The 19,157-nt window shown below is 37.2% G+C and overlaps 1 long non-coding RNA gene across 1 annotated transcript in view; it reads left to right on the top strand.

Moving 5' to 3' along the window:
* The window catches only part of LOC122138508, a 36,066-nt gene extending 21,773 nt beyond the window's left edge, over window positions 1–14,293 (top strand). The window contains exon 3 of the long non-coding RNA XR_006155635.1: window positions 13,295–14,293. This is a non-coding gene — a long non-coding RNA (uncharacterized LOC122138508). The remainder of the gene's footprint in view (window positions 1–13,294) is intronic.
* The last annotated feature ends 4,864 nt before the right edge of the window (window positions 14,294–19,157 follow it).

The following is a 19,157-nucleotide window of genomic DNA, read 5'->3' as shown; positions in this document are numbered from 1 at the left end:
GTCCTACTGTAATGAAGCAACCTGCATCTGTGATGCCCGAGAGAGCGCTTTATCTCCTCGCCAGACGCTGCCTTCAGCTACGTTGTAAATGAGTGTCCCTCCTTAGCCGGACAAAGCTTCTCATTCCCACTGGAATGCAATAAGACAGAGCATGCGGCCGAGTTTTATGCCTCGTCTCAAAAGGTGCCTCGTCTCAGGTTGCGCAGGTGTACATGTGCTCTGGATTTGCTGTTATTGAATGACTGAATTAACAGGGGGCCACATTTGTCACAGCCTGGTAACCTCCCGCCGACAGACCTCCCGTCATCAAGGCCAAGAGCGAGGAGAAAGCTAGCGGGATGCAGGCGAAAAACGTCTGTCAGCACTCTGCCATGTCTATATAATCCTCCAAGACAAATTAGCAGGATCTTTCAGAAAAAGGAAAGCCCTTTTTACCCACTGTAGGAAGTGCAAACCATTTCTCCTCATGGGGTATCGTTTCTTTCTTTCTGTTTTTTTTCATGCTGAGTTTCAGCTGTTACTTTGGAGATGATTGTTTTTTTCCCTAACCGTCAAATGTTGTCCAGTATCATAGCAAACATATGATATCGTGTTCCTTCAGCATTTGAGTTCAGTCTGTCTTTTTCAAGATTTAAATTACTGAAATTGTCTTAAGCTTTGCCAGCAAAGTCAAAAAACATTCAGGTGACGGGATGACATGAGTCATGGAATGACTTGACCCTCCACAGACTGCACAGGACCACCGGGGTTCACCAGAGAAAGACCCTGTTATCAACTAATTTATGTCCTACTGTATGAATGAGTCTCCAGTACTCTCATCCGAAGTTCACGTTTTTTTTTTTTTAAATACCCAGCTCAAATAACCCTGAGAACCATTAGCTTATAAGCCATAATTTATGGGGCATTTAAAATCTACATTTTATTTTATGAGTATGTCAGAGCTTGTTTCCGATGTGTCTCTTAAAAGGGACATCAGATGCCCATTTTCCAAAAGTTGATATGATTATTTAGGGTCTTTGTGAATCGTCTGTAACAGACTTTGGTAAAAATTGCTCAATGGTCATGTAAAACAACAGTCTTTTTACCTGGTCAAAAACATCTCTGTTCACAGCGACCCGCTTTCATTTCATCCAATGTTCCCTCTAACAAGATATGTGCCAACTGTTCTTCTTCTTATTTTTTTATTATTACTATTATTATATATTTTATATTCATTTTTATACATATTTATTTTTCTTTTTTTGAAAGAAGTTTGTTTACCAAAGCTGCATTTATTTCATCAAAAATACAGTACAAACTGTGATATTGTATTAAAAAAAAAAATAAACTATACTATATTTTGAATTTTATTTCTGTGGTGGCAAAGCTGAATTTTCAGCAGCCATTACTCCAGTTTTCAGTTTAACTTAAAACTTCAGAAATCATTCTAAAATGCTGATTTAGTTTTTAAGAAACATTTCTGCTTAACATTTTTGTGAAAACTGTAATACAATTTTTTTTAGGATTTTTTTATTTTTATTTTTGATGAATACGATCGAGAATAGCAAAAGAATAGCATTTATTTAAAAGAAATTTAAATGTTTTTTACTGTTGATCAAATTAAATAATTTGTTTATATTTTGAATGGTACTATATGTCAGAATAAGAGTAGTGGCAAGAGCTGCACTAGAAACATTAGCTGAAGTTACAAAATCTTCAGATGGAGAGAATGGTTGGAGCTTTAACATAATGGTTTTATGTGGGCAATGCGAGTTCTAATTTGGCTTGCAACATTTTCTGATCCTGTTCTCCACTCATCTACTTATCATTGCCTGTCCTTTTTAAACTATCTTTTCGAATGAAAATGTGAACAATTTTAATGAAAATTCTGGTGGCTGTTTATTTAATTTTGTGAATCACAGTGTGAAGATATACAAGCAGTAATTTTCCTCAAATCTGTGACCCCTACGCCATTCAAACTCCACCTTTAAGTCTAATATTATCACACATTCATTAACTTCCACTAATTAATTAAGAAGTACTGGGGGAATTTAGCTCTTGAGTTGAGTCTCATCCATTGCAAGCCCAATCTGTTTACTGTCATTGCACTTAAGGTTTATATTAACATGTTAACTCCTGAAAAATAATAAAATCAGAGTGAGAGAAAGATATAGACAGTGAGAGAGAAAGTGCAACAAAAAAAGAGACAAATCTATTGTCTCTTTGTTTTTTCTGCTTGTCTCGTTGGAATTACTTTTCTGTGGTTGAACTTCCCACCTTGCTTCAAGCACTCTAGCCCACTCCACAGCCCCCACCCCCCACAGCTGTCCCTGGAGAGGACCCCCCTGACCCTCCTCAGCCTATCTGCGCCAATGCAGCCCACTTCTCCAAGTCCTGGAGAGGAGAGCCGGGCTCCACCGAGCAGCTGGTGAAGAGGCAGAGAGATGATGCCTCTCTAGCTCGCTCTCATATTCTCTCTCATTATTTGCCAAGTTGCATCCAAATGTCCGTAGTCCAGGCAACTAAATTCACTGATGGACTAATGCACCTGTATTTAAAAATATATATTTTAATGTAAATATTATGTGTGGCACTTTTAAGGAATACAAGTTTTGGAGGCACAAGTGACATGTTTATTATTGAGAGAACTGTTGGATAAGCTATAATTGTAACCTAAAATGAACCTAGTATGTCTTTATCTTCCATTACAGATCCAATGTTTGTGAAACTGAACTGAAAATATATTATATGCACATTATATTGCACCAATGCTTTGTGTTACATGGATTCAGTGTCTGTGTGAAGAGTGAAGGTACAGTAGATCATCACTTTCAGGACTCGGGAGCACTGATCTGATAATGTGTCAAACTCCTCTGACCCTGATCGGCAAAGTTCCCTGCAAGGCCTTTGAAAGGAAGCAGACTAATGGTCATTCAGCACTAAGCACTGGGTAAACAGAGGAAGCGAGAGGGTGATCGTGCCTTTGTGTAATTAATGTGGGAAGCGATGTGTGTACAACCGCATGCAGGGCAGAGGTGTCTACGTTAGGCTCCAGAATTCTTTTATTTAAGATTCTACTTGATCCATAGTGAATCACCTCAGAGGCACCTGATCTAAAGGTGCCGTCTCTAGACTGGCCCCCGAGCTTGAGCTTGTTTGAACTTGGTGATCTGTGTGTGAAGATGAGCTGAGAATATAAATTGTTAAGGCAATAAAGAAGTCTCACTGTAAAACAAAAATATTTGTACAATATTACAATTAAATTAAAGGAATAGTTCACCCAAAAATGAACATTTGCTGAAAAAGTAACCACCTTAAGGCCATCCAAGATGCAGATGAGTTTGTTTCTTCATCAGATTTGGAGAAATTAAGCATTACATCTTTTTCTCACCAATAGATCTTCTGTAGTGAATGGGTGCCGTCAGAATGAGAATCCAAACAGGTGATAAAACATCACAATTATCCATGAGTAATCCACACCACTCAAGTCCATCAATTAAAATTTTGGGAATTGAATAACTGCAAGTTATCCATCATTAAGAGGTTTTAACTTTAAATTGTCACTTTTGACAATTTATTTGACAAATACAAGTCCATAACACTTGATAATATTTCTTCTAGTGAAAAAATCATCTAAATCCACCAACTTGTTTATTTAGAGCTTTTTAGTTTTTAACTTTTTTAGCTTGTAAACGGTGCTGGATCTGTGCATATTTCTCTCCTGTTTCAGATGGCACTGCTTTTTCAGTGGAGAAAGCAATATTATGGATGAAGGAATCATATTTTAGCTGGAAGCAATGGTTTTAAGTTAAAAACACAGATTTGTTTAATACAAACACGCAGCTTTTCACTTCACAAGACGTTAATTGATTGCCTAGAGTTGTGTGGATTATTTGTGGATTACTGTTATGTTTTTAACAGATGTTTGAATTCACATTCTGATGGCACCCATTCACTGCAGAGGATCTATTGATGAGCTAGTGATGTAATGCGAAATTTCTCCAAATCTGCTCCAGTGAAGCAATAAACAGTATTGGATGACCTAAGGATAAGTACATTTTCTGCAAAGTTAAATTTTTGGGTGAATTATTCCTTTCAAACGCTGCCCTCTAAAACCTTGTTTTCTTGTAGAATCAGTTACATATAAGTGTATGCACATGTATATTTGGTTTAGGTTTAGTCTTGCTTTCTTACAGTCTTATTGTTCCCTTTCACTGTCACTTAGTGAATCTTCCAGCGCCTTAAGCATGTGTGACTAAGACATACCAACCCACAAGTTCATTCAAGGCAAACGGAACAAAAATGATAACAATCCTGTTGGTTCATGCTCCTGTCTTAGCATATGTTCACGGTGAAATACAAGTGATATACAGGTAGATGCATCTTTTCTAGATTTAATAGACCTGGGTTGAATAAAGATGCTGTCAGGTTGCTGATCAGAATGCTTGAAAGCCTGCTGTTAACAATTGACGATTAACAGAGACGCTGATATTTTTCTCTAACTTGATACCTTTGCATTATCTCTTAAACACTGCTACCATTGGCTCAGTAGGGAAGAAGCCATTAATGTAATTAATTAATAAACATGAACATGAAGTTAAGTTAATCTGAATAGCTTGATTGTTTTGAGAATTAGTGTTGCCATGTTAGTATTTAGAACCAAATTTCTAAATAGAACTGCATTTTTTCAAGGGACTTTGACACTTATGCTTATGCGCAGAGAATGGTAATGTTCATTGGTTTAATGTGCTGGTTATAATATTATTTTTAATCATTTTATTTTAGGATTTTTTACCTTCACGTGATCCAGGTTGGTTGACCCTGGTTGCCTGTGAACCACCAGTTATATGTCCCAAGAATATGCAAAGAAACATCACTCAACACTGATTGATTGTTTTTGTTTGTTTGTTTGTATGGTTTTTTTTTTTTTTTTTTTTTTTTTTTTTTTTGTAAAGTCATGAGACACTTCCTAGTGGTAGCTTGATGTATTTAAAGAGATATTCAGGAGTATTTACAATTGAATCTCTTTAGACGGCATCTTTGGCATTCTGTTGATTACAGTAATTTAGTCTTGTCCCTTATTTTGTAAAACAATGGATGTTCACAGTAATGTGCTTACAATAGAATCCTTGCAGGGAAGTGGGCAGCACGTCGAATAAATGTTTAATGTGCAACTATAAGACTCTTTTGCAAGTATAATCATAAAACGTGTTGTTTTGAAACTTGTGTGCAAGAATTCCTTGCCAACATTGTCTGTTATTTAGTATTTGTTAATAGGTACCAAGGAGAGACATGGGAGATGTATGACTATAACTATATAGTAAGCACAGTTAGTACGTACGGACGATGTGACAGGTCTCTACAGCTTGAATAACAAACCATTTTTAAATACAAAAGTTTGTGCTTTTACAGAAATGCTTTAACCAAATGTTACTGTAAGCTAATTTTCTATACATTTTTATAAAGTGAAGGATGAGTCAAAACTATGTTGTGTGGTAATCAGTAAGATGCTATTGTTCCGAGTATATTGTTCTCTAATGATAAGACATGCCTTGAGTGTGGAAATGTGTTGCTAGTGGGTTGCACAAAAAAGCACGCAGCTTCCTTTGAAGGGGTATGAAACACAGAGCATTAAAAATAATTAAGAGGAATTTAGGCATCTTGTTGCAGTTTCCTGGCCTGCTGATTTCAAGAGAGCAATTCACTGTGAGACTGATATTTCAGACATATCCCCTTCATGAGCTCCTTGCACTAGCTGGAAATGGACGAAACTAGTAAACAAAACAATGTGATGGACAAATAGTTTGAGTAATTATACCATTGTTATCAAACTCTCTAAATAGGGATGAAGGATATATCTGTATAACATCAGTTATGAGCCTAAATGATGGATTTTTAAATGTATCAGATATTTAATTGTGCATGCTAATTTCTCCCATTTTTTTACATTAACTCTGTCATTATCTAACTCTCAGCTGAACTTTAAATGTATTATCACAAATGTATTAATTTTAATATCGGTGCATCCCTACATTTAAATATTCTGGATTTTAGTTTTTGTGGTTTTAGTTGTGCTGATTTTTGAGGGCCGCATTATTGTCATTTTAAAACAGGTGACTTTTTTTCAAATGCATTTTCTATGCAGGCCAAATAAAGATACTTGAACGGCATCCATAGATGAAAGAACCCAGAATAATATTCCAGAATGCGATAACATTTCTGGAATAAAGGCTACAAAAGGAAGTGCTTTTTCAGGCTGAATTCTTCTTCTCTCAATTCTCACTTTAATAAGAATTTGAGGTACCATCAAGGACAACTTATGTATGCCACTGAACCTTTTGGCTCATTAGACAGGTGACGCCGTAGTCTCGCTCGGCTCTGTAAGAGGAAGTGTTAGGATAATGGTGCCGCAGAATCACATTACCAAACACCCACACATGCATGCATACATAGGCGCCAGCATACACTCGACCATCAGCGCAGAACACAAAGACAAAGAGACGAATGGAACTAGAAAGCCTTCGTACGTGGCTTTCCTGGTCCATCCAGATGGGGATGAATTGAGCGACGGAGTCTGGCTTCATATTTATTCATCACCCTCGGTTTCTCGTCTCAAACACTCACATACTGAATGTTTCTCCTATTATATCCATCAGGGTTGCTGAAGCTTTTGTGCAACCGCATTCGTCTAAGAGAAGGTGTTACATCACAGTGGAGCACAACAGGGGATGTGGAAGGTTTAATCAGCCCTTCGGTGCCCAAACGGGCTTCCCACACTCTGTCGAGGGGTCACCCCACCACCTCCATCTCCATTTGAAACACTCCAAAACGGGGGCTCACAATCCAGCGTGTGGGGGTGGTGGAGGGCTACAATGGGTCGCAGCGGCAGTCTGTGAAAAATCAGCGCTGGTAGCGGACAAAAGGTAATGGAGAGCCTACTCATTTGAGTCGTGACTCTTGCATGAAACAGCTGTAGGAGTTGTCTGACTGCACTTGTAGTGCTGTTGCATAACAAACTGGGCGGCTTTAATCGTGATGGGTGCAGGTCAGTTTTCCTGCGGCACATTCAGCCCCTCGGAGAGGCACTCCTCTCTCAAATAGCACTAATCCACTGAGTGCATTTCAATTCGGTACTCAGCGATTCAGCGAACACCCCCGCAGTGTGCGTGTGTATGTGTATGAGCGCGAGTGCATCACAAACTCACGGAAAATCAGGAGCGAAATGGCCACAAGCTGGTTATGTTGCACATACTTTTGAAACTGAAATTTTATGTTAGATAAGAAAAAAAGCAAATTTCCAAGCGTCATTGGACAAATTGTTCGATGTGCTTGGAGCTGCCTTCCAAAGCTTGCATTTGCTCTCCACGTGCAGCCAGCCTTTGATGTTCGAGCAAAAGAAAATGTGACACAAATGATTTCCTTTTTTTCATATTTAAGGCAAAGAGCAGATCTAATGTTCGGGGTGGCTGGCAATAATTGAACGTGTGACAGGTAGTGCGACTGAGTGCAGGCAGAAGGCCTCAATCAGGAAAGGAAAGGAAATGTGCGAAGAACACTTGGCTGGAGGGAGGAGACTTATGTCAGGGTGCTATAGACTAAAGTGCTCTGCTGAAAGATCCATCAAATTAATCTCTTAGTCTTTCTAAAGCAGAGTGGCTGTTAGTCTGGATGTGGCATTGAGTTGAACAATACTTTAGTTAATTTAAATTCATTAAAGAAATATTTCTTCTAAAGGCAAAGTGGTTGATAAAGGAGCCTCAAGCATTTATACACATCTAACAATATGCTACTAAATGTTTAGCAAGCCTTAGTATTTTAATTCAAATTAAACATTTCTAGTGCATGTGAATATTAAGCCTTACATATCCACAGTCACTTTCTGATAAATAAAAAAGTCATATTACTAAATGTAAATTATAGGCTGCCATAACCTTTGATAACAAGTAAAAGTTATTATGTGTCGTTTCACTGCGCCATATTCCACTACTGTCACAAGTTCAGACATACAATTATTATTATTATTATTATAATATTTCTTGAGGCACAATGCAATTTATTAGCACTTAGAGTCATACAGAAATGTACTTTATATTCTAGAATATAAACAGCAGCTGTTTTATTGATTGGCTCGCCTAATTTTGATGAGTTAAAATGGCAGTAAGACGTTTGAAATGAAATTCACGTAATGAAATTATGCAAGTTATTCTAAAGTAACTCATATTTGGAACATAAAACTCGATGTCAAATATGGACATTTTCCTGCAAGATAAACAGCACAAAACATATTAAAATAAACAGGATAGAAATACGATTCTGCTTTCACAAATGAGTCCAATTATGAATTTGCATGTCATCTTAATGAAAAAAAAGAAAAGTATACGATTTGATCACCAGTATTAGTCTTATCCATTTTAACATCAGTTTTTAAATCAGAACCACAACAGGAGATACAGAGGACATTTTTCAAGCTTGAAAGGTCATAAAAGTTTTACCACCTTTTATTAATTAAATTTGTAATATGTGGATGCTCATTTTTCATTTCTTTCGTGTAGTGTGACACCTCAACCTATATATATATATATATATATATATATATATATATATATATATATATATAATTATTTTTTTTCCTCTCCCCAAAACCTGCTGTGCATGTCAAAATGTCTGTGAGCATATTTCTGTCCTGTACTGTACGCTTCCAAGACGCACTGGCCACACGTATGAACTTGTTCTGCTAAAATGGGAATTGTTTGACTCATATTCAGTGAATTCAAATCTTGAACCGTTTAATGTACCAAATGACTCATGTGACAAGTTTAAGTAATCTTTTGTGTAGATTTGTTTTCTCACAATGGCAATTATAACAGCCCAATCAAAAAGTGGCGACTTGAAGCTATTAGACAATGACATCCTGTTCTTCTGCACAAAGTACTCAAACTGTCTCTGTCCTGTAAAATATTAAGCAGCATATGTTTGAGATGTTTATTATAAACTCGGTCAGTAGCACAGCAGCGCAGCAGTAAACAAACTTACTTGCGGTGTCCGTGAGATGAATAAATCACGCCAACGGCTCACATCAAATGAGAGCCATGTTTATGAAAGAGCCATTAGGTCAACACTTACGGTACTATGACAGAGACAGATGCTGCAATAAATCATTACAACAGATAACGAGTTTGATGGTACTTTAAACCAACCTCTGGCTAAAATTCCTGCTTTCCCAAGGTATGCAAATCCAGACCTTTTAAAGGAGAGGTCAGAGGAGTCGAATACCACAAGGAAATCTCCTCGAGATGAACCCCAAAACATTGAAAAACCTCCCTCTGGGTTCGTTCAGAGTGGCTCTGTTGCTTGGAAACCAGACATGTTTGTCTTATGTTTTGTATTATGTCCTACCCGCTCTGAAGCCTCTGCTGTTGAAATTTTTGTATGTATGATTTGCATTGATCATGTCGGTCGGGCCGCTTACCTCTGCTGCAGCGCATTGGAGTGATTTACTTACAACTGACTGTGGATGATAATGAGGTACTTGTGTGGTGAGTGACGGGGTTGCTGTTTTCACAGGAGGAATCGCGGTGGGGCAGCTCCCTCCTGGCTCACGGCCCCTCTGGCTCCCCCATTATGTTCTACAAAGAATGTAAATCCACTGTTAGCTATTAGAGTCCCTCCTCTCCTCCTTCTCACACAAGCCCCTGCTCCAAAGGGGCACTGAGAACATTCCACTAAAGCTGTGGAATTTCACTGTTTTTAGAGAGGGAAATCAGGGGGAATTGTGGAACGTAAATGAATCGTTTTAATTCCATGCTATCTGTAGTAGCCATGATTTGCAGTAAAAGCAATGAGGTAATGATAAGACATTTGTACTTGTGTTTTGTGCTTTAGCAACAGAAGGCCAGTGCGAGAACAAAAATGAAATTTGAACAAGAACTCTAACAAGAAGAATGCATCTATTTCTTTTTCAAATGTTAGCCTTGGATAAAACTTCGCTTGAAAATGAAAGTGACCTGTGACTACCTAACTGTGTTAAAACATCTTTCATGTTCACATGACTTCACCACCTTGAAATCTAATTGAACACATCAGATTGAAGGTTTCTTTCCATTGGTCTCTTGGGTTTCATCCATCTTTTGGGATTATGTGGTGTCACATTCCTCAATTTGGTATACACTTTAGTATCCCAGGGCTTGTTAAAGCATTCAGAAATACAAATTTAAAGCACATTTTTTTTTTGTTTTGACAATTTGTTGAATTAAAAACTGTAGTAAAAAAAAAAAATCATTGTAATTTTTATGCTCTGTATGCAGCCTTATAACCATAAAACCCTCACCCCTTCCCCAGTTGAAAAAAATCCTTAAATTCTTTAAAATTATGACACATGAAGTACCTTCATTTAGACTATTTGTAGAATGGAGAAAGGACAAGTAAATAATCCCATTCAGTTTTTTTCTTTCTTTTTTCAGTTTTTGCAAGTCTATTATCTAAGGTTTTTTCTTGATTTAAAAAAAATGCAAGAGTATTGATAATACAAACCCTACTGAATTGATAGGCTAAATTTCCAACACTGTTACGAGTGTTCTGTTGTGCGGACTGATTGATTGATTGTTTGCAATGGTTCACCCAAAAATGAAAATATGCAGTTTCCTGACTCACCCTCAGGCCATCCAAGATGTTGGTGACTTTGTTCCTTCAGTAGAACAGCAAAGAAGATTTTTAGAAGAAACCTATTGGTCCTTGGTGATTCTTAATATTTTTGAGAGTCAAAAAAGCAGGTACAGAAAACACAAAGCTAACACTTTATTTTGATAGTCCACTTTGAACAATCTATGAACTACAAGTAACTTTGCAGTTTATGTAGGGGTTGATAGCCACTCAGTTAGCTAATATCTCAGAATAAACCCTGACAGGGTGATCAGGTCTTGTATCAGCCTGAAGGGGTTTATTCTGAGATAACAACCGGCTGGATGTACATTATCCCACTTATTACACAGCTACTTGCCACATAAGTAAATAATTAGACACGAAATATTGATTTGAGTTGAAATATTTGAACGCAAAGCTTCCATGAACACAGCAGTTGCGAGCAAGCCGCAAATTCAAACTAGACTGAGATTTAAGGGAAACGGTGAAGTCAAACCACTTATTACACAACATTTCACCACAAAAATAATTAAGGCAATAAAATAATTAAGACAAAAATGTTTTAAAACCTTACCAGTTTGTTAGTTCTCGTATAATACATTACAGCATACAAAACAATCGTAGCAAAGTGGCGGCAACTGCGTTTGTATGAAACAAGAGTGAGTCACGATACCAGGATGACATAATTAAATAATTGTACACCATTTTGAAACAAGTTTTAATATTTTATTAGCTAAACAAACGCAAAGCTTCCACCAAGAAAAAATAGTTCAAGCAAGAGTAAAGCACCAACTGCGGTTACCCGGATGAGCCTGTGTTATCAGCTTTTACCGGTTGTTATCAAGGGATAACATACCTTGCAATGTCACGACTGACCAATCAGAATCAAGTATTCCACAGAGCTGTGTAATAATCTGAGATAACAACTGGCTGGATGTACATTATCCCTTACTTAGTTGATGTGTAGTTGCAAATTAATGTGAATTAGTTGACGAGTAGTTGCAAAGTTATAGTTGATAGAATGTCTGTAGTGGACTATCAAAATAAAGTGTAAGAACACAAAATACTCACAATAGAAAGCATACGCTCCTCACTTGATTAAAACTTGAACTTAATTAAATTAAGTAAAATTTTCCATGCAATTAGTTCAGGTCCATACAACAAAACTAAAACAAGTTTCGTGTTAGTTGGTTCAACAAAACATTATTTGTTTAAATGAACTTGTTTTAGTCTTTATTCAAAAACACACATTGGCATGTTAATGACAATTTTAGTATATGTTAATGACAATTGACCTATCGGTAAGTGCCACCCCCCTTTGTCACTGTTGCACCCTAGGATATACAAACGGAGCTACTCACTGTCTCACAATCACAGCTGTCAGAGGGAAAACCTTGTCCCACAATGTTTTTGCACAGTTTTGGACACAGAAGGGCCACCATTCAAGTGCGAATCAAAGGACATATAAAAGATTTTAAAATAAATATGGTGGGTAACTCAAAGTGAGGGTTTACAGATCACAATGCAAGCAGGAGAAGTCTCATATTATGGCCGTCATGATTCGCGGATGTCAACATCCCGGATCAACACTGTTCATGTACAGCAGAGTACGATTAATTTAATGTACATTTAACCAGTTTAATATGAAGAGACAGTGAAATGTAGACCTTCGTTTATGTGTTTTTGACTTACACTGTACATGATGTGAGAACAGTTCGCTATTTACATTTGTAATAGCATGGACTCACTAACTTTAATAGTCAGAGAAACCTTGCTGAAATGCAAGATGACATTAATATTCTGCTTAAGCAGATGAAAATTGTAACTTAATGAGAGTATGGCAAGCAGAAAATGAACGTTTTTGTCTTCATTGGGATTGGGGTTGAATGCTTAGGGACATTTTTCTCTGTTTTGTTCAGGTTTAGGAAATGTAATTAAATAAATTCAATTGCCCATCCTCTCAGGATAACTGGAATCAGTGTTACAAGTACCACAGGCACACCGTTTTCCATTTTCGTAGCATAAGCACCATCAAGCCGATGAGCGCTTCGGATCTTCCAATGTTTCTCTATGGCACTGAAACCTACAGATGTCAGAGTTCCGCTCCCCGTGCAACTGATACTCGACTGCAATTGGTTCATCTGCGTTCGAGGGGAGGGGCTTACCGATAGGTTAATTATGTGTATAGTAGTAATATATAACCATAAGGGTTGAGCAAAGAAGACTGTTCTCAGAACTGGGATTAGCAGAGTTGTTGATCATTGAATGAATCAAGTCAATGAAGCCACCAGCACCCTAAGCATGAGCTGGACACTGGTAACCTCAAAACTTTTTCTAACCTCCAAACCTCTTTTAAATTTCCAAAATAATATTTCCATAAGTTTAAGTAGGTTTTGCTGACGGTTTTTTTGAAAGTTTGTTTGGGAGTTTGTTTTGTGGCCGTATTTTTTGAAATTTTTTTGGTACTTTTCCTCCAACGCTCTTCATTTTACATTAACTGCACTGTGTGCTCACATTACACAGAAAATTACATTTGTGAAGAATAAGGTGTCTGGTTTTATATGAGAGCTCATATCCATAATCATACTGGCTGAATTTGCCTTTTTGTAAACGCTTTCTTGGCACAACTTGGTAGGCTAAATTTTCACTGACATCAGTATTTTTTTTTTTTCACCAGGAGACAATAAAAGCCACAAGCAAGGGGGCCAGACTCTTACAGTGTCCTTTGGCATTCCCTAGCATTTGGTGACCTCTCAATGACAGAGCTAGCAATGGGCTGCAGCTTGCCAGGTGAGTTTTGTCAGCTTGTTCAGTTGTTCTACTTTGCCATTGTGACACTGCAGCAATCTAAGCTTTAGAGCAACAGAGAGCCTAGCCTCATTAGTGCGGGACATTTATCAGCCACCTGCTTGTTTTATAGCACCCTATAGTATCCAGCGCAAAAATATATCATCTGAAATGCTGACAACACAAACTGACATTTCTTTCAAAATAAAGGCAGGACTGTCTCCGCTCTTTACAGCTTTTTTACTTTTCCGGCTACCCCACGTCAAAAGCATTTCTGCTTTTATTTCTCTTTTAAATTTTTCTGTTTAATAAAGCTGTGGTTTCCAGTGTGCACGTGGGTGTCACATTGGCATGTACAAGAAGTTCCACTGACTTTCATCCTACTGAGCGTTGAGCTGTGCTGTGAGGTTTGCAGCATCTCTGGAGCCACGGCTGAAAGGCCATGGCCCTGTGCTAGTGTGTGGGTTATAGGCTGGGCTGTGTGGGGTGGCCTCCGTCAATGCTACCTCCTCCTCTGTCATTTACTTACCACCAGCACTCCCACTGAGGAGATGAGGCGCTGTCAGCCTGTGGTCTCTGTCATCTGGTACACGGGGTGAATTCTGGGTGGAGTATTGGGGAGAGCAAGCTGCAGTCAAGAAACTCCATGATACTCTGGGCCAGGCAGATATGTGATGGCATTTCTTTTATTTATCACTACAATAATTATCTGGTTTAAGCCTTTTTTTTCCTGTTTTTTTTTTTTTAAAGTTACTAGAAAAGGTGGACATATCTTTATCTTAGTGATGTGCCATATATGTGTTTGTCTTTTATTTCAATATGAACTCATGTATCAGTTACCTGGTTTCCATTGATAGAATTAATATACATTACTGTTCAAATATTTGGAGTCTGCAAGATTTTTTTTAAATGTAATATTGTATAAGTAATATTGTGAAAAAAATGTTTTCTATTTTAATATATTTTAAAATGTAATTTATTCCTGTGATGGAAAAGATAAATTTTCTGCATCATTATTCCAGTCTTCAGTGTCACACGATCCTTCAGAAATCATTCTATATGCTGATTTGGTGCCCATCAAGGAACATTTATTATTATTATCAATACTGAAAACGGTATGCTTGCTCAATACATTTGTGGAAGCCATAATACACTTTTTTTCTGCACTCTTTGACAAATAGAAGGTTCAATAGAACAGCATTTGTTTGAAATAGAAATCTTGTTACATTATAAATGTCTTTACTGCCCACTTTTGATCAATTTAATGCATTCTTGCTAAACAAAAGCATTTTATATATTTGAGTGCCATGTATTCTCATGTAATTGCCTTCTTATTTAAGCTCCATTCTAAGAGCAAATGCATTTCAAGTCATATGCACTTCATTTAAGGATTGCTATTTATATTAAATTCAGAGCTGCTGCATATGTTCCATATCAGTAACTTATGAGATGCCATGAAAGTTTAGATGTTGCCTTTGAAGACAGCTGCTTAGGCCATAATGTTGTGTTGGTATATAATTAATAACCTTCATAATGTAACTGATGAGTTCTCATGCAGATTTGCAGAGCTTCTTGCAAATTTAAAGCACAACTCTATGGCTATAAGTGGTCTTCTGTGGGTGTAAATTCAAGCCATGCCTACTCCATCATGGGCAATACTTGCATTAATTGTTCCACATGTGTATCACGGATTCACTTTGACCCCAAACAAACATACAGGCGTGTTCAAGCGTAAACACACACGTTGCAATGGCTTCCTGCAGCCACCACCTACTTACCCGCCTCCATCCACCCACATCCCTCTCCACCCTTCACTTCCCCTCAGTGGCTGACATCCCACCTAACAACCCTGCAAACCCCCACTCACAAACACATATGCACATCGAAGGGAAAGATCACCCCCGGGTCAACCTCTCCTCAATAACAATGGCACATGTTCATAATCAGGCACGAGGGCTGACACAGATTGCTCAGCCGCAGATGGAGGGAGAAGAGGGAGGACTGTGTATTGAAAGTAGCTGCCAATGAAATTCACATGGTCCCTAGTGGTCACTGCACTTACATGGAGTAGGAAATAACTGCAGAAGTTCACCTTAATTGAAGGGGTTCAAATATACTGTGTATATAATCCAAACTAATTTATTCTTATTTCTATATCTATTCAGTTCATCCATTTGTATATAAAATTAAACGTATTCAAAAGAAAAAGTTTGTATGTATTTATGTGTTTGTGTGTGGGTGTATATATAGACACTGTATATACAGTACAAAATCGTCAAAATTCACTTAATCCCTTAAGTGAATTTTTATTTTTTGTATTTGATACGAATAGCAAATATTTGTGCTATTTAGAGAGTTTTTCACCATCATCATCTATAATATTAAAAATGCTGCAAAATTCAATGCAATATGATTTAATACATTAGGGGAAAAAACCTTTTGATTTTTTTTTCACTCATAAATACAATTTGAACATTTAAAGAGGTTAATCATGATTAGTTGCTTTAATGTACTTTTCAATAAAACTTTACAATAATGTTGAGTTCAGTTAAAATTAAGATGAATGTTTAAGGTATCATAAACCAACAACAAACATTTTAGAGCATTTTTTAATCTTGGTCAATGTTTGCATGAAAAATTAAAATAAGTATTAGAACATTTATAAATGAACCTACATTAGTACATTTTTCAAAAAAATTTAGTATTTGATGACACCATTAACTAATATTAATTAACCTTGTATCCATTTTTTTCTGTGTAAATTTGATAACTCTGATATTCTGGAGGCGAAATAAACATAATGTCCATTGGACTGAGCAAGCATGCTCTTTGTCATTTGAAATCTCACTTAAGATGGCTGAACACCTTGTGAAGTCCACTTCACAGTGCACAAGACACTTGGACGCTCCCAGTGTCTCACACCATACATGCTGGATTCAGAGTATGGATGAAGCTGTAAAACGGGTATGTCAGAATCACCATTTTCTCACGTTATTTTGTTGTTCCCATTTAATCCCATGGCCTTTGGTTTACACATTTCATCAGTCATTGGCTGCGGAATGTGAATGGCAATATTTTTTATGACTATGAAACCTCATGGCATGAAACCTGATATCCCATTTCTCATTATCGATGCCATTATGTTTTGAGATGTGTGAAAACACTTCTTAATTATCCCTGAAATGCCTCCCTAGGAATGTCCTTGATGTAGCCTTGATCTCTCTCCTATCAAAACAAAATGACATCATAACAAGCATGATGGAACAAATACTTTAAAAAGATTGTGTCTTGTGGGTCTGAACAAGTTTCTAATGTTTATACTCATGTCATATGGTCACATTAAAAGGTCTCCACAAGTTTTTCCTTCCGTCCTGGATCTTCTCAGCTGAACGGAGCAGCCAAGCTTGTGTTTTGAGTAGTGTAGATCACTATGTTCAGTGAGTCACGGCACCGGAAGCTTCATCTGCACTGACTCAGCCCTGGGAAGAGGCGAAACGGGGGAGACGCTCATAGCGGCAGTGGGATGTTTCAGAGCAGATACAGGGAATCCCACGTAAACGATACCCAAAGGAGAAATGAGGAATTGGCACTGTCATAGATCGTGTTATAAGAGGGAGATCCAGAGGATGGAAGATAGCGGGCATGAGCACACAATCACATGAGTCCTCATGTGGGAGAACAGCATTCCAAAGAACCGTCTTTGATCTGTAACCTCATCCTGACCCCAAATAAAAGAAAGACAAAATCAAATTTTTATTTCAAGGCCAGCATGGCCATGTTTATTCATTTCGAAGAAACACTTCAATCCAATAAAAAAAACGCAATACATGTAGAGTAGAAACGTGTTTTCTGTTATTTCTTGAATACTGCAATGGATTCTGCTGTTCTGATGAAGATTTGGGAATTTATTCTTTTATAGTTGTACTTGAGCAATATTACAAAATAACAGATCAAGTAGTGTGTAAAGCTCAAGTTTTGAATAAAGTGACAAGTGTCCAACAGCAACACCAGTGTATAATACCTTATATCCAAGTCCAAATAGATATTGTGAAATTAAAGTGATAAAAACTTTTTATTCATTAAAGAATCTTGAACAAACATCATGGTTTCCACAAAAATATGAAGTAGCACAGCTGTTTTCAACATTGATTATAATAAGAAATACTTCTTGATCACCAAGTGACATGGAAGACAGGAGTAATGGCTGCTAAAAAATTTAGCTTTGCATCACTGGAAAAAATTACTTTTTAAAATGTGTTAAAATGCAAAACAGTAATTTGAATCGTAATATTATTTCATAATATTACTGTTTTTACTGTTAAGAATAAAAAAAAAGAAAGAAATCTTATCAACCCCAAACTTTTGAACAGTACTGTGTATTTCATTAAATTATCAAACAAATGTCAACAAGCTAGAATTTGTGTTTTAGGAATGTGGGGTATGCCAAAATGACCTTTGACACTTGCTATGAAAGGTATGTAAACTTATGGCCGCCCTCCACACCTGACTCACCCTTACCTGAAAGCATAGGAACCGTTTCTCTAGCAGGGTTTCCTGTTCTTACTTGTTGCAACAAGTGCAGTAGAGGTATGGAAGTCGATGTAATGCAGCCAAGCTTGCAGAATGAGAGATTTGACTATCTAGGTATGCTCATAATTGTCAGTTTGTGAATATTGCCCTGCTTGAGGGCGACTCCTCACATTCCTTAACGTCTTGATCTTAATTACCTGTCTGCATGTCCAGCAAGCTTTTAAAGAGAGCACTCATGGGCTGTTTGGTGAAGCTTCTTAATAGAAAATCCCCAAGTTTTTGTGCATGTTTCATAGGAGAATGCTTTTGTGAGTAAATGACTGTTTAACAAGAGGAACTGGATTTGGATGGGGGGAACAGAACATTTACGTAGGGTGTGCCTTAACAGCTAAGCCCACCCGTTGCATAGTATTTGTACCTGGAGTGGCTCCTTGCTCAAACAGGTGAGGTGGGTTTATTTGTTCCTTATCTACATTGGTTTTGCCAGACGTTAAACATTTCAGGAAGTGGCTTTGGTGCAGTCCTCCAACCAGATGCCAACAGCTACAAATAATAACTTAAGCAAACAAGTAAAACAACAGTCACTCTGCCTTCAATAGCATGATGCCTCTCATGATACTTTGGTGTATTAACGCTAGTGCACACTTAAAAATAAAGGTTCCCTATTGATAGTTCACTGAAGAACATCCATGGAACAAAAGGTTCTTTGTATTGGGAAAAGGTTCTTCAGATTATTGAAATGTTTTTTTACACTAAGAAACAATGTTATTTTAAGAACGGTTAACAGAAACAAAATGTTTTTGGACCTTTTATTTTTACGGGTTTACTGTGCATTACAAAAATGACATTAAATAGCTTTGCATTTATTATCTCATCATAGCCCGTTAATATAGATAAATATTAGTGAAATGCATATTGCGAAATGATTATTACAGCTAAAAGTAAATCACTTCATGAGGGGAAGAGTTTTCAAGTTATCAGAAAGATTGGCTGTACACTTTATAATTTAAGCAAAACCATCTTTTAGTGTTTTATTGACACCTCTTGTCCACATATTAAATGTTAGGTCAACAGTCATTTCGTTTCAAGCCCTTCCAGGTATGAAGGTTCAGTTTTGATGTGTTTTGCTTCTGCAGCACTCACAATCAGATAGCAGTTATAGTCATAATTAGTCTGCAATCTGAATTTCAGATTTGCATATTCTTAGAAATACAGAATATTAA

Source organism: Cyprinus carpio, chromosome B9, assembly GCF_018340385.1.
Source record: "Cyprinus carpio isolate SPL01 chromosome B9, ASM1834038v1, whole genome shotgun sequence".
NCBI lineage: Eukaryota > Metazoa > Chordata > Actinopteri > Cypriniformes > Cyprinidae > Cyprinus > Cyprinus carpio.
This window is presented reverse-complemented; position numbering and strand designations above follow the sequence as displayed.